The following is a 12,457-nucleotide window of genomic DNA, read 5'->3' on the forward strand; positions in this document are numbered from 1 at the left end:
ACAAACTTCCTCATCTTTGACCTCATATCTAGGATCATTTCTAGAGCATACCTGGACAGCTGGATGAATTTCAGGCCATACTCCTTAACTGTCATGCCTTCCTGTTTCAAATTTATAAACTCCTCCACCTTTGCTTCCCTTAATTCTTGGGGAAAGAAGTGGTCAAGAAAGGCTCCCTCAAATTCATCCCACCTAGAAGGTTCAGCATCCTCACCCCTACCCTGTTCCCATTGGTTATACCAAATGTTCGTCATATCCTTGAGTTGATAGGACACCAACTTAACCCCCTCAATTTCCGTAGCATGCATAACTTTCAGAATTTTCCACATCTCATCAATAAATTTTTGGGGGTCTTCATCAACCTTAGAACCCGTGAATGCCGGCGGATTCATCCCCAAAAAGTCTCGAATTCTGGCTGCAGCATACGGCTCTTGGGAACTAGAGTTGCGGGTTGGCGAACTCTGGCTACTATTTCGGGCAGCCATTAATTTAGTGAGCATTGCAATTGCCTCCCTAAATTCCGCCTCTGACGTGGGTGAAGGCGGGGTAGCAGGAACTTGAGGCGCCTCCGCATACCTCGTAGGTCGGCCTCTAGCCCTTGCCGGGCATACCTTAGACTGAGGCATCTCTACATTACCAACATTCCTTTGGATAGCAGTACGTTTAGGAGGCATTATCTGTAACATACAAATGCATGAATTAGAAAGGAGTTTTATAATTTGGGTAATACATATATAATTTGGGTAAGTTCCCAAATTGCCCCTCCTCAAAAGTTTTGAAAAATAGGCAAAAATGCACCTGGCGCAATAGTGGCGCGTTGCGCCATTACAGTGTCAGGCCGATTATGCCTAAAAACCTACACACCTCATAGTGGAGCGCCGCACCAAGGATCAAACTACTGAGGCACATTCTTGGTGCGGTAGTGGCGCGTCGCGCCCTTACAGCGCCAAGGCCAAAATTTCTGGGTTCTAGAAATTGGCTTGAAAAACCCTGCACACCTTATAGTGGCGCGGCGTGCCAGAGCCCAAACTACTGATCCATGTTTCTGGCGCGATAGTGGCGCATCGCGCTACTACGACGCCAAGCCTAGTTTTCCAGCAATTGCAACCCAAGCCTGAAAATCTCTATTGTGCTAGTTTATCTTAGGATCGCCATATCTTTCGACTCCGAACCCCAAAAATTACATTCTTGGTGGCGTTGGAAAGAAGACTCGATGAACTTTAATTTGATATGTCGTGGGCTACCTAGATTGTCGTCTTTCAAAAGATAGGGTTGTTAGAAGTCAACCCCTTATGCGAACTCCTCCTCAAACTTAGCTACGATTAATCTTTGGATTTAATTTGGTCCTAGGGTCCCTCATGACCCCACATTACCTCTAACGCTGCTAAATTTCTCAACAACTCATCTCACTCATGCGAATGCTCCACAATACTCGAGTTTGGCCCTACCCGAACACAAGAAGGGTCCAAATCTTAGGGAAAAATTTTAAGGGGTGTTACAGTGTGATGCTGAGGTCATTTCTGTAAGAATGTGATATCGAGGTCATTTTCAGCAAGAGTGTGATGTCATTACAAGTGAGAGTATGTTGCTAAGGTCATTTTCGTCGAGAGTTTGATGTCGAGGCTATTTTTGACGAGAATGCACTACTGAGGTCATTGCTGGTGAATGTGACTGATACTCGATTATTCATTGTGTATGAGCATCCTTGCATACTTGTTTGTGGACTATAGACTCTTATATTTGATTCTTATGATACTTGTGCTGACTTAACTATGATTGTGGAACATATTTGAATTGTATATTGTGAAATCTAGGTATGGCTGATTTTCTATGCAGGTTGTAGCTATGGAGGTTTGGTTGGGATAAAATGAGTTTCCGAGTTCTATTAGATTTGCCTAGTTTTTTTAGTTGAATTATTGAATACTGTGTTATTTGATACTCACTTCTTGCTTCTCATTTATGTAGGTTCTGAATTCGGACAGTGATTTTGAGTATTCCTTATCCTCCAAGGCTTTGAGATGACTTTGAGAGGAGCTAATTGACACCCGACGATCTTCCTTGCCTCTTTATATTTATGCTTTATTTAATTTGAGATACAAAGACATTTGAGACTTGTATTTATATTTTATTTCATATTTATTAGTGGCTTGTGCACGTGACAGCTAGATGTTGTGGGTTATACGAGTTTGCTTAAAACTTCTGCATTATTTCCTAAAATTGTTGGGTTTAGGCTGACTTGTCCAGTGGGATAGGCTGAGTGCCATCGAACCCAGTTTTGGATCGTGATAAAATATTATCAAAACCCTAGGTTCATATGTCTCACATGTGTATAAGCCAAGTCTAAGTAGAGTCTAGAGGATCAGTATGAAAATGTCTATATTATTTTCGGAGGCTATGAACATTGTTAGGAAAAATCTTTACTTTTTGATTCTTTATCGTGCCTACTTGATCGGATCTAATTTCTATTTCTTCACTTTTTTCTTTAACTTATAGTGATGACTTGTGCTTGATTTTATGTGCGTGAAGTTGAGATGTCATCGCGTGATTTTGGTTTTAAATATGATTTTGAGGTTAAAGTGATAGGATTATGAAAAGCATGTGTGGTCAAACTTGTAAGGCGAAGCGATTCAAAAAAAAGAAGTAAGGTTGTGGTTCAATAATGTACTTTGAGGATATAGTATAGAAAGAGGGACAATGGTCTGGAGGATCATATGAATGTCTTATATTTTTGGTTAGTGGTTCAACATCGAGAATGGTGCTTGTGTGGCCTACTCGGTGTTTGAAGTGGTTCAATAATTGAGAATGGTATAATTAGGGGAATGACTATGTTGTGACCACTATGAATTTGGAGACTACAGTATGTGAAGTTTGTCATAAAAGAATGAGTTGTGTAGTGTATGATGAGAATGAGGTTGCGCCAATTGAGATCAAAATTTCTACGGTGATTTTATAGAGTGAGTATATATTATGAAAGGTTATTATAAGTCTACTACCGTGGTACCTGGGTTTACTTGGTTATGGTTATGGGTTGTGTTGCTTCTGCTATTGAACTGGCCTACGAAAGGGTGCATATCAGTTTTGGCTGGAGACTGAAATGCTTTGGTAATGTAAGTTACGTAATGGGTAAGAACGTGTAGACTATCTAGGTATGATTGTTCCGGTGGGTATGATGTATTTTAGTGGTGGATCTATCGGGCTTTGATGATATAGTGCTAGTGATACATAGAAATAGAGACGTCGGTTATTGAGCATGATACACAATTACTTAAGGAAACTATCAGAGTTTTTTACCTCCTGGGCTAATGAGGTTGATGTGCAATCACATCTGAGAAACCAACTGGTTGTCACCACATATAATTAAGTTGGGCATTGTTTATAAGGAACATTATAGCGGTGGATCTTGGTATTATATTAGTGTGTTTAAGTATGAAGTGTATTGCAATGATCTACTTGTGGACTGACGACTTCATTATAAACCAAAAATGAGTGGACTAATATTGAAATAATAAGCTTATGGGTAAAGAAAGTTTCAACAAGTATATTTGTGTGAAGGAAAGTGAGTGTACCAGCGGGAAAGTACATATGGAAATTGGTTAATTTAGAAATTAGACTGTATAATGAGTTTGAGCTATCACGTCTACAATTAGTTTAACTTTGAGATAATGGCAAGGTTTGTTGAGCGTGGTAATAAGTGTTTGGGAAGGATTATGATTAGGATGCAACTATGAGGTAATGATTTTCAGTTAAACGGATCCAGTATGGTAATGAAAACTTGCGGGTATCTAAGGTTATGGTTGCTATAACTTTATGAGTAGCATAGCTATATAAAAAGTTGTATGATATTTTGGAAACTGCTTGAGTAGAATTGAAAAGAATTTTAACTTATAACGAGAGATTTAGTGGGATATAGTTTGGCCTTCGAAATGAACGAAAGCAAGAATACTTATTGTGATTGCAAAGTTCAAGGATTTAACTTCAGGGATGTTAGAGTGTTGAGGTTGAAAACACATGAATTCATTCATCTCACTCAGTTTATAATAATAGTATCCATTGTTCATTAGTCGTGTAGAGTATGCTTCAAGAGTGGAGTCCATAGATACTCGATTCTAGTGCTGTGGTAAGTTCTATAGTTGTTTTGAGTTTGATGGCCAGCACGATTTGGGTTCCTAATAAGGGACATAGTAAGATCGATGGATAGGTGTTTGATGATAATCTAAGATATATTTCATAAAATCTTCAATGTATAGGCTAATGTCGATTGATAAAGGGATTAATTTACATGATTTGAATCAAAATTTAGGTTTTGCATTGTAAGTCTACATTCGTGGTAGTTGGTTTTGTCAAGGTATGGATTGGCAAGGTAAGAAATGATTGTGTGTGTCGATTTTTGAGAATTTAGAAGGATCGGTACATGGTATGGGTTATACTTTAGATTGTGAAAGCACTCAACAAAGTCTTTATTTAAGGAGTTTGGTTTAAGGTAAAAGGAAATACGCTGCAGATTCTTGGCCAAGAAATAATAATGATAAATGAGTTTAGGAAAGAAACAAAAGTCTGGTGCATCAAATAGTACAAGCATTTAGGATTAGGTCATGAGTATGAGTTAAGAATTTGAATGTCCTAGCATCAGTGCTCGATGGATACAAGTTAAGAAATGTGAAGAAATAAGATATCACATGTAGATTCTTAGTTCAAAGTTGAAGGTTATATGGATTTTTGCCTTTGAGTTCAGATATGACTATATGATGTGGATTGGTTCAACACAGACTTATAAGGGATGCAACAACGACCTTTCTGAAGGTTTGGTTTTGGTTTTGGTGACAAATAGTAAGGTATCAAAGATTTTGTATTTATTGTGGGGTTAGATTGCTCAAATTATGGTAGGTGACTTATGGATGCACTACAAGATGAGATATAGTTCTACATGGTTATTAAGAATTTTGAGTTAGATTGATCCTATTCTGTTGATGGGACTACATAGACTATTATAATGCATTACATAGACACTAGGGGTAAATAGAGGTTATGTGCTCATTGTATACATAATTATTGGGGTGACAAAGAATTTCTCTAAGTTTTGGCATGAGGTATATGATATCTTGAATGATAGTTGAAACTTGGTAGGTGAAAGATTATGTGGAGTTGATCTTGGGCGTGATTCAATAACTTTATCTGAGTGGAAAAGTACTATGAGATTTGGAATTTGTATTATCAGCATTGGGTGGGATCCGTACCGGTCATGGAATGCTTAAATTGAAGAAAAGAAAGACATCATTTAAATTTTTAGAGACAGTAATGTTGTTCTAAGAAGACCTTAATACTACTGATGGTTTTGAGAGTAAAGTAAATTGCCAGTATGGTTATGATGTTCTATTAGTATTAATAGTGTTGGTTTTAGTGGAGTACTGTGAGAAGTAAGTGGGGGTTGATAAATCGAGTATGTCTATCATTGTAATGGGACCATGCTGGTTGATTGTGGGTAGCAATTAAAGAAATAGAGTCAGACGAATGGTGATATGGGCATTATGGAAGGGCATATTGTGTTATTCGACCTTGGTTCTATACATTCTTATGTGACCAACTACTTTGTTCCAGACATGGTCTGGAGTATGATTCGATGCATATGGTCACGCGTGTTTCCATTTTGTGTTTCCATTTTTGTGGATGAATTCCTATTGGTGGATCGAGTGTACTGATCCTAGGATGACTTCTTGGTAGAGTAGGATGCTTTTGCAGACTTGGTTAGTTCAGATATAGCAAATTTGGTGTTACCTTGGGGTAGTTGAAATGTTCTAGTGGTTTTACAAGTATCACCTTGCTTATAGGAACTTACTGAAGAGCTACGATGGATATTTACAGTTACCGACAATATTGTTATACACCTCATCATAGAGTTTATGTTCCTATCATGTATAATTAAATGTAGGGGCCCTTGGGTCTAGTGCTACCGCACTAAAGGGTTGCTTACAATCCCAGCTATTGATGTACCATTTCTGATAGTGTTGTTAGGGGTTTTGTATGTTTGGGTGTATCGCTCATTAGGAGGTGATTCTATTATTTCCTTCTTTGGGTTAGATAAATCATATTCTCCAGTGATAAGTACCCAATGTCTAAAGATCAAATTCGTATAGCTTAAGCTCATGAAAAGATTTGGTTGTGAGAATGAAATCTTGACAATATATGTGATGGTCTGTGTATTATGAGTGTAATGACTACTTCAGGTTCACTTCTGGTTGTAGTTGATATTGGTTCAGAATTCCCTCGTGGTTATGTGATGAAACATTTTGTTGATGGTTATGCTGTGGTTTAGATGGTTTTGGTTCTATTTTAGTCCATGGGTTAGTCTATAACTTAGAAATTATTCCTGATTTGTAGATTTGCCAAAGTTTGATTCGAAAATTCAGTTCTTGGTAGTGGATTCTGATGTTGTGGTCCTAAGAATGAGTTTCTTTGGAGATGTAATTACTGACATTGAAAATTATACCTCCGACTCTAAATAATGTCGAGTATGTTTTTTTTCTTTTACTTTATGTTCAAGGATGAATATGGTTTTTAGTGGTGGATGATGTAACGACCCTTTTAGCCTTTTTGTGAATTTTATTAATTTTCCTATTTTAACCCTTAGCTTGTCAAAATAATTTATGACTTGTGAGAATGAGTGACATAATTTTCAGATTAATAAAAGTTTATTTATTGTTAATAATAATGAAAAAAGAAGAAGGAAAAATTAAGTTCTTTTTTAAGGAAAAATAATAATAAAGTAAATGGAAAAAAAGTAGGGCAAATGCCCAATTCAAAAAAAAGAAAGAAAAGAAGAGTCAGCAAACGTGAGACAGAAAAAGGTGCATAAATAAGTGTATGCGACTAAGTTTTGTTCCAGAAAAACAACAATCAAGAAAGGAATATAGAGACAAGCAATGATATTTATATTTCAATAATTTGTGCGAATATTACAATCTTTATAAAATTTAATGAAAAAGACGTAATCCTCTGATTCTTCTCCTCAAGATCGTCAACTCAAGAGTTTTGCATTGTTATTGAATCGATGGAGTACTTTTTGGAACTTTACTACAAATGCAGAGCGAAGATTTGATCACAACCGCAGAGGTATGGAAATTTATGGCTCACAACTTAGAGATGAAGACTTCTTTGTATGCAGAAGACCTGCGGACCACTTCTTTAATTGGTTCTTAGCCTGGCAAGGTATAGAACGGACATGACAAAAACGTTGGCTTGTTGTACTATCATTGTCTCATAAGTGATGGTTGTCGGATAAGAAAAACTCCCATAGATCTTGATAGTACTCATATTGGATTGGATTGGATGAGATTGGATTGTATATGATTGGTCTCTCTCTAAATCTTATTTTTGTTTAGACTTGGGACATCCTTGACTGAGCTGTTCACCTTTCTGATTTTTGAGATCTCTGAACTGTTTTGATTCTATCTTGATGTATGTTTCGTTCTGCTATATGACATACTTGTACATTCCATGTAATGATGTCCATTTAGGCCTGCATCATTTTATGATGCAGAGATACGTACTAAAGATCATCAACGGGAGCATCATTGAGGATCTACTCGTATTCAACTAATTGGTGATTCCTCCCTGCTTTCGGACGATACCAAATTTATCTTTCCAGCTTTTGAATTAGTTTTCTTTATTTGATTTGAGGTAGCCATGAACCTGTCATTGGCACCACTTAGACAGTTGATAGTGGCTTCATAGACTAGATTGTTGATGTTGTCGATTAATTTGGTTTTTTGGCTAGTTTCATTCATACTAGTCTTGTTGAATTGATTGATTAGAAAGATTGTTGGCCTTTGGACTTATCGTATGAGTAGTGTTTTAGTGAGTTAAGTTTTCCACTGATAGAATGTGATTGAATGAATTTGTGAACGGGCTAAGGGGTTCACTTGGGGACTAGCAATAGTATGACTCAAAGTTCGAAGGGAAAGACACCTTGTGGCAAGTGTGGTAAGCTCCATTTGGGAGAGTGCAGAAAGGGAAAGAATGGTTGTTATAAATGTGGCCAAGTTGTTCATTTTCAGAGAAAGTATCCGGCATGGGGCTGCAACGCCCAGTATTCTACCACGGCACCACCGGCTAGAGGCAATCAAAGAGGTACCACTTTAGGTACGGGCGGAGGTACAAACTATCTATATGCCATGGGTAGTCGCGAAGAGAAAGAGAACTCCCTAACATTGTGAAGGGTATGATTCGAGTCTTTACTCTTGATTGTTATGTTTTGACGGATACGTGCCACTTTATCCTTTGTATCTCCTTATGTGGCCAGTAGATTTGATAGAATTCCAAAGTATTTTCTTGAGACTTTCAGTGTATCTACTCCTATTGTTGAGTCTATCTTAGTTGAGAGAGTCTATAGAGATTGTAATAAGTCTATATGTCATAAGGATACCATGGTTGACTTAGTTGAGTTGGACATGGTTGATTTTGATGTGATTCTTGGCATGGATTGCTATCTGTTTGTTATGCCTCTGTTGATTGTAGAACTCGAATTGTCAAGTTCAGTTTCCCGAATGAGCCTGTCTTAGAATGGAAGGGTAGTCTTGTTATGCCTAAGGGTAAATTTATCTCCTACATTAGGGCCAAAAAGTTAATCTCTAAAGGGTGTATTTATCACATCGTTAGAGTCAAAGATGATAGTATTGAGTCCCCTACTCTCGAGTCAGTCTCGATTGTAAATGAGTTTCCTGAAGTATTTCTTGAGGATCTGCCCAGAGTCCCTCCTGATAGGGAGATTGACTTTGGAATTGATGTCCTTCCTGATACGCAGCCTATTTCTATTCAGCCATATAGAATGGCTCCTGCTGAGTTGAAAGAATTCAAGAAATAGTTGAAAGATTTTCTAGATAAGGGATTTATTAGGCCGAGTGTCTCACCTTGGGGTGCTTTTGTCCTATTCATGCAAAAGAAAGATGGGTATTTGAGAATGTGCATTGACTATCGTCAACTGAATAAAGTCACCATAAAGAACAAGTATTCTCTTCCCAAGATAGATGATCTATTTGACCAGCTTCAGAGTGCCACTTATTTCTCAAAGATCAACCTCAGATCAGGCTACCACCAGTTGAAAGTGAGAGAATGTGACATCCCAAAGACTGCTTTCCAAACCCGGTATGGTCACTTTGAGTTTCTTGTTATATCCTTTGGTTTGACCAATTCTCCTGCAGTATTTATGGACTTGATGAACAGAGTGTTCAAACAGTATTTGGACATGTTTGTGATTGTAATTATAGATGACATATTAATCTATTCGAGGAGTGAGGAGGAGCATACTAATCATCTCAGGATTGTTCTACAGACTCTCAAAGATAGGGAGCTGTATGCTATGTTTTCAAAGTGTGAATTTTGGCTGACTTCTGTAATATTCCTAGGTCATGTTGTATCCAGCAAGGGTATACGAATTGATTCGCTAAAGATTGAAGCAGTTAAGAACTGGCCAAGGCCCACATCTCCGACTAATATAAGAAATTTATTAGGTTTGGCCGGCTACTTCCATAGATTTATTGAAGGTTTCTCATCCATATCTTCACCATTGACTAAGATAATTCAAAAGAAGACGAAGTTTAAATGGTCAGATGCTTGTGAGAAAAGTTTTCAAGAGTCGAAAATAAGGTTGAGTATTGCTCCATTGCTATCCCTACCCGATGGAATAGATGGTTTTGTTATCTACTGGGATGCATCTAGAGTTGGATTGGGTTGTATGTTGATGCAAAAGGGAAAAGTGATAGCTTATGCTTCTAGACAACTTAAGATTCATGAGAGAAATTACCCATCTCACGACCTTGAGTTGGCAGCCATAGTTCTCGCTCTCAAGATTTGGCATCACTATCTTTATGGCGTGCATGTTGATTTGTTCACTGATCACAAGAGACTTCAATATGTGTTTACTTAGAATGAGCTAAACCTGAGACAGAGGAGATGGATTGAGTTGCTCAAATATTATGATATGAGCATTCTCTACCACCCAGGTAAAACTAATGTTATTGCTCATAATTTTAGCAGGTTATCCATGGGGAGCACTGCCCATGTGGAAGAGAGAAATAAAGAATTGGCTAATGAGATGCATAGGCTTACACGTCTGGGAGTTCAACTTATTGACTCTCGTAAGGGTGGCACTATCATTTGGAATGGGGCCGAATCATTTCTAGTTGTAGAGGTAAAAGAAAAGCAAGATAAACTCTCATTCTTCTCCAACTGAAAGATGATGTTCAAAAGCAGAAGGTTATAGATTTTTCCAAAGGGGGAGATGGAGTGTTGAGATATCAAGGGAGATTATATATTCCAAGCATTGATGGTATTCGAGAGAGGATCATGGCATAGGTCCATGACTCCAGGTACTCCTTCCATCCAGGTTCTACAAAGATGTACCATGACTTGAGAGATGTATTTTGATGGAGTGGAATGAAAAGGAACATAACAGAGTTTGTGTCCAAGTGTCCGAACTACCAACAAGTTAAAGTTGAGCACCAAAGGCCTTGTGGAGTGGCACAAAATATTGAAATTCCAGAATGGAAGTGGGAGATGATAAATATGGCCTTCATAACAGGTTTATCATGGTCCACAGATAACATGAATCTTTTTGGGTGATTATGGATAGGATAACCAAATCAACCCATTTCTTATTGGTTAAGACTACGAACACCGCAAAGGATTATACCAGACTGTATCTTTAAGAGATTGTTAGACTACATGGAGTTCCTTTATCTATCATCTCAGATAAAGGAGGTTAATTCACTACCCAGTTTTGGAAGTCATTCTAGAAAGGTTTGGGTTTAAGAGTGAACTTAGCACTGCTTTCCAACCTCAGACAGATGGCCAGATAGAGCGTACGATTCAGACATTAGCTGATATGTTGAGAGCCTATGTCATCAACTTCAAAGGTAATTGGGATTATCATTTACCTCTTATTGAGTTCGCATTCAATAATATCTTTCATTCGAGTATTCAAGTGGCTCCTTATGAAGCTCTACAGGAAGGAAATGTATATCACCAATTGGTTGGTTCGAAGTTGGTGAAGATGAGTTGGTTGGGCTAGACTTGGTTCACCAAGATATGGAGAAGGTGAAGATCATCTAGGAGAAGTGCAGAACTTCCCAGAATCCCCATAAATCCTACACTGATGTTAGGAGAAGGTATTTAGAGTTCGAAGTGCATGATTGGGTATACTTGAAAGTTTCACCCATGAAGGGTGTGATGAGATTTGGAACGAAAGGAAAGATTAGTCCCCACTACATTGGTCCTTATCAGATTATGAAGAGGATTGGTAATGTAGCCTATGATTTAGAGTTACCACCAGAGTTAGCAGCTATTCACCCAGTGTTTCACATCTCTATGCTTAAGAAGTGTTTGGAAAATCCTTTACTTGTTGTCCCGACTGAGAGCATTGGGGTGAAAGAGAGTTTGAATTATGTAGAGATTCTGATTCCGATTCTTGATTGGCAAGTTCGTAGATTGAGAACCAAAGAGGTAGCATCAATCAAAGTTCTATGGAGAAATCAGTTTGTTGAAAAGTCTACATGGAAAGCTGAGGAGGATATGAAAGCTAGATACCCACATCTATTCGTGCCTCATAATGATGATATTGAGGGTAATGTGTCTTTCTCTAACCTTTGAGTTGATTTTTATTCCGAGTTTGAGTATTTGATAAGTATTCTTGAGTTTAAGTAGTTGATTGTTCAAATGATTGATTGTTGAGTTCTTGATTGCATTCGTGCCATGAGTGAATCCTTAGCTTGGTCTTCATTCGAGGATGAATGATCCCAAGAAGGAGATACTGTAGCACCCCGTGTTATTCTAGACTAGATGGAATGTGAGAACTATGAGGAAAGTTGATAAAAATAATCTGATCAGTAGACCACGAGTTTTCCCTATGACTCATAGAGAGTTCTACAAGTTATAGGGGAAACTCGTAGAGCCTTCCAACACTTAGTAAAATTTTGGGTCTGAGAAGCCTTCCTCCAACTTGACCATACAACTCATAAGGATGTTGACGACTTGTAGAAATGAGTTGTAGAGTCGTTGCCTGATTTCTGGGAAATGCAAGCCTCAGTACTTTAGGTACGATTCAACAGGACAAATCGTAGAAAGGATTACAAGTAATAGAAATGAGTCTTAGAACCCTTTGACACTTAGTCAAAACTCAAATCTTGAAGTTACCTCTCATAGTGATGTTGACGACTCGTCAAAGAGTCTACGAGTCATAAGAAAAGTTCAAAGGCTCAATTCCTCAGAGTTTTAAAAACCTGTAGGACGAGTCAAGTCTACGACTCGTCGAGTGGTTTATGACTCATAGACCTGATTCGTAGACTACAACCTTTTCTAGCCCAGTTCCACGATTAACATTGACGATCCGTAGAAGTTTCTATGAGTCTTAGAAATAACTCATAGACGGCCAATTTTAGGTTTTAACGAAGGGTAAATTGATCTTTTC

The sequence above is a fragment of the Solanum dulcamara genome, chromosome 7 (genome assembly GCF_947179165.1).
Source record: "Solanum dulcamara chromosome 7, daSolDulc1.2, whole genome shotgun sequence".
Classification (NCBI taxonomy): Eukaryota; Viridiplantae; Streptophyta; class Magnoliopsida; order Solanales; family Solanaceae; genus Solanum; species Solanum dulcamara.